The sequence below is a fragment of the Nuphar pumila genome, unplaced genomic scaffold, assembly GCF_984573655.1.
Source record: "Nuphar pumila unplaced genomic scaffold, dmNupPumi1.hap1.1 HAP1_SCAFFOLD_1337, whole genome shotgun sequence".
Classification (NCBI taxonomy): Eukaryota; Viridiplantae; Streptophyta; class Magnoliopsida; order Nymphaeales; family Nymphaeaceae; genus Nuphar; species Nuphar pumila.
In genome coordinates, this window is record NW_028323647.1 from 8,193 (window position 1) to 12,946 (window position 4,754).

The following is a 4,754-nucleotide window of genomic DNA, read 5'->3' on the forward strand; positions in this document are numbered from 1 at the left end:
GCAAACTATTGGTGACTTGCTGCTCTCATGCAGACCTTTTGATGCAATCTCCAGAATAGATTGCTGTGGGAATCATCGGGACAAGCTGCCCCAGACTTTTATTATGTCTTGCTCGTCTTTTGTGAACAAATAAAGTTGATGCTTGATGTGTCAATCAGGCTCCACATGACTTCAAAATTAATGTCTCGTGTTGCACGAGTGCTGCAATGTCAGGGCTGTGCAGACATGCGCCACCATGTGCATTGTTAGATGCAAATCTTAACGGTACATGGAATCCTCGTGTTTATACCGGATATTGGTTGTGTGGCCTGACAAGACTGAGCTACCGTGATGGTGATCAGGGGCGCTTCATCGAGCTGGCACCGTGGTCTGGGCCCAACGCGAGCGTTCGCTGGTCAGTAGAGCCTTGGGGCAAGTGGCGCATGTGGGCGAGGAACACGCGTTTTGAGGCGTTGCTGGAATGCCACACCACTGAGCCGGGCACTGTCTTGCGTGCTCCCACTGCGATTGAGGGCTTGGCACCTGCATGCAAGGACACGTTCTATGGTGTGACTCTAATCACCGCTTGCAGCGTTGCAGCGTACATGTGTTGATGAAGGCGGCATATAGAAAGGCATGTATCAGGGCTGTATACGCAACGACGGTACCCAATGGAACGAAGAAACGGCGGCACTCTGTGACGGCCACATCATACTGTTGTGAAGTCATTTGCCTGCTTGCAACACATGCAACTGATGGACTGCCCACCATGTAGCTGGCAAGTTCACCGCAGCTGTGCGTGTGACACGAATTCACGACATGCAGTCCTCACTGCACTGCGGAGCCGCACATAGCTACCGTCAGTTGCGTCTGAATAACAGCATTCATCCAGTGAAGCCCCATTGTTTCATGTCCGCCTGTTATGCGAGCGTCAATCTGTTGAGCTGATAACTCTCACAGTAGGATTGCATTTTTGGCAGCTGCATCCCTTCCCCCACCGCCGTTTCGGGGTGACACCAGCCCAGATAGCAGGTGCTTTTCAACCAAATAGAGAGCTATGTTGCATAAGAGTGACCTCAGAGCATGCATTGACAGAGACATGCTCTAAGTTCACATATATCTTTAGCGCCACCATCCGGCAATGTCTATGTACATCGAAGCTACCACCAGAAGGCATTCGTCAGGGCCTGACAAGGCGTCACCTTGCAATCCTCACATCATGTCTTCCATTCGGTGACTTTTTACCTGGCCTTCTCTGGACAGACGACCGTCACAGGCAAACACTTCATACCCTGTAGGTGCCCTTCATGCTCCGTTGCATTTCGTTCCCACCAATTGTTGTGCAGAACTATGCACAGCAATGCGGTGCTTGCAGGGTCCCTGCCCTATGCATACCTTTGGATGCGCTGACCTCAACCCAGAGCGTGCCGTGATAGCCAAACTATGCAGGTAAACAAGATGCACAAATGATCCTCCCAGCACATAATCCCCATGTCTTGGACTAACGTGACTCGCAGACATTCCTTTCGTCAGCCATAGCCGACTCGTCGCCAAGTAACTTGCTTTTTGAAGAATAAGGGAACCGAGTAGATATGATATACCCGCCGCATTGAAACTGGCTAGACACGTCCAGCATGTCGTGGCGGGATGCAGCAAACTAGGAAGAGATAAGAATATTTAATGTAATTTAAGGAGCCTTGCAAAGATGAGATGACCAAGCAGCTGACCATGCGGCACACAAGGCCAAGGGGGTGATTGAGAGACATCACAATACAAGCAAAGACCGCGTTGTCCACATCAGCACGGGCTCATCTTCCTGGCGAGGAAGGAATAGGGAAATTCCCCCATGCAGGCAATTACAAGATGTCAGAAAAACAGAGTTTTCTGCATGTGGATGATTTTTTCTTTTAATGCTGACGAGTGCATGCACGTGCTCAGGTTTCGCAAGGCTTCGTCTTTGGGAGCTGGATGCATCAGGTGTGAGGAAAGGCGAAGCTGTGGTGGACGCCTCGTCGGATTCCTGCGCGGCAGAAGTTGGGGGTGGTCCATGGTGGCACAGCTGGAAGAAGGAAGCTCAGCTCAACAGCGCGGTCAAACTGGCGTTTGGCCTCCCTGTCGACCAGTCGATTAATCGGCTCGAGTACATGGTCGAATCTGCCGGAATGAAAATGCCCTCAGGCCTCTTGCCGCCAGGTCTTTAGTGTCATACCATCGACTGAGCGCGAGTCCTGATTGGTTTTTGGTATTTAACAGTTTCCTTGTCTTGCGATACTGCAGTATTTCCGTACGTCTTGTGTGTAAAAGTAGTCTTCGTTGTGCCGTTTGTGCACCGCCACAACCACGTTCCCCCGACTGGAAACTGCTGGCTGAAACGTTTGTATCCTACGGCTTTACAGTTTTGAAATTCATCATTTTGTTCTCCGCGTTTGCCAAGCAGAAGCGTACTCATGCCACGGGTCGTACCAGGTGCACGAAAGCACAAAGGCAGAGGCTTGCTGGGCTCTGCTTCAAACCCAGATTATGAAGATGCAAAGATAAGTTCACAAGATGACGTAAACGACGAAGACGAAGATGCCGACGAAGACAGCGTGGCTACTGTCTCGATGCCTTTGGCAATGTGGGTAAGCAACCCTACGCACACAACTCGACACGCCCCAAGGAGGAGATGTTGTCCTGACATTCAATTGGCATGGTGGTATGGGCATCGCATCAGTCATTTGCGATTGATAAGCGCATAGTTGCATGCATCAAGCAATGGAGCGCATGCCTGGCTCAGCGTGCGGGCTGTTTTGTCAACGAGCCGTTCATGACCGTGCGACGTGACGATACACGGATACGGGGCCTGCGTTGTTATGGCGGCTGACGATGCACGCACGCACGCTGGCCATCCATGGTACTAAACATCGGCCGCTCCGGACGCCCACGCAAGGCACGTTGGCATTCTTGATTAAAACATGTCTCTTTGAATGTGACGAGTTCTCCGATGTTCAGGACTTGGGGCAATGTGACAAGAGGAGGTGCTCTGGTACCAAGCTAGTGCGTAAGCGCCTCGTGAAAGAGATCAAGCTTGGCAAACCATGGGCGGGCGTCATCCTGAGTCCGATGGGGAACGCAAGCGTCTCGCGCCAAGATGCAGAGCTCATCTGTTCAAAGGGCATTGCTGTTGTTGACTGCTCGTGGAACCGACTTGATGAGGTGCCATTCTCAAAGATCAAGGGTCAGGCCCCCCGGCTTCTGCCATGGCTGCTGGCTGCCAACCCCATCAACTACGGAAAGCCGTGCAAGCTTTCGTGCGCAGAAGCATTTGCAGCTGCGCTATGCATCTGTGGGTTCCGTTCTGATGCAGAGACATTGCTTGGTAAGTTTGGCTGGGGAGACTCTTTCTTCAAACTGAACGATGAGCTGTTGGAACTCTACGCATCGTGCGATACCGCCGTGGAGGTCATCAGGGTTCAGACCGAGTATTTGAATACAATGGCCACTCGCCCTATGGATGTTCCAGATGGCCGCCGTTATGATCTCCCACCGTCCGAGTCATCTGATGATTCTGATAGCGAGCAAGATGACGATGACCAAGTGCCCGGTGAAGTAGGTAGTAGTAATCTAACTCTGCAGGGAGCACAAGACGTGTGTGCGATCGATGATAGCAGCATTGGAGAAACATCAGGCCCCACTGTGAAGCCTGGGGTTGGTGAGGTGACAGAGTCACTCAGCAAGCAAATGGCATTGCAACCTTGAACATCCGAGACGAAATGGGATTTTTTGGGCCACTGGCGATGACAAATCCCACGCCACGTTCCCAGATTACAGTGGCGGTTGCATGTTGAGAAGCACCAGTCGCCTGATCTGGACCAGATTTGCAGCGGGACTTGCCTCTTCTAATGCTTTGTAGGATCACTTGGTTTGTGCTGGTATTGACGGCTTGGTTGCAGACCACGAGGGTGTCAGAGGAGCTGGGTCAACGTCCAACGGCTAAAACGTGTTGTGTGTTTCCATTGTAAAAAACTACGTCCCCTATTGGAGTCTGCCTTCATATGGATTGCGTGCACTGCCATGCTGAGTTGCGAGACAACGTCGGAAGATGGAGGTGGCAGATCAACCACGATGTTGTCATGCGTGCGCCTGGAATTCGATCGCGGGCCATGAATCCAAGCATATTATCACAAGTCAGTGACTGTTACAAGTAGGCATGCTGCACAGCACAGGTGACCTACTGTATTCGCATCCGGCGCAACCTAAGAATACCGCTGCATTGTCGAAACATGGCCGTCAGTACCACCACCCATCTTGAGCTCTTTGTCCTTCGCAAACGAACCCTCAGTCCCACGGAGCTGACTCACGCCGTCTGGCTGTGGCTGGGCGCCACCTGCATGAGTAGTTGCCGATGTCCTGTCACGCCACGGTGCCTCTTCGCACTGCTGCCAGTCAACAAAGAGGTCCTCTTTGTCTTGTATGCTCCACGACGAGACATCAAACACCTTAAAGTGTCCCTGCTCCCCTGTTGCGCCGTTGATCACACACTGGCGAACCTTGCCTTGCACCGGCTGACACCAGAGTTGGTGAACTTTGTGAAAGTGCCAACCACGCTTGCAGAGCTCCTCGGCCGCTGTTAACTGCTTCTCCTCCCCTGCAGATAGCAGCATCTCAAAGGCATGCTGCAAATCACGCACTGCATTGTAACAACACACGCAGTTATGGCCAAGCAAATGCCTCATATGCAAACTGCAAATCACCACTCGTAACATCATTGTACTATGCAACGTAACATAAAAAAT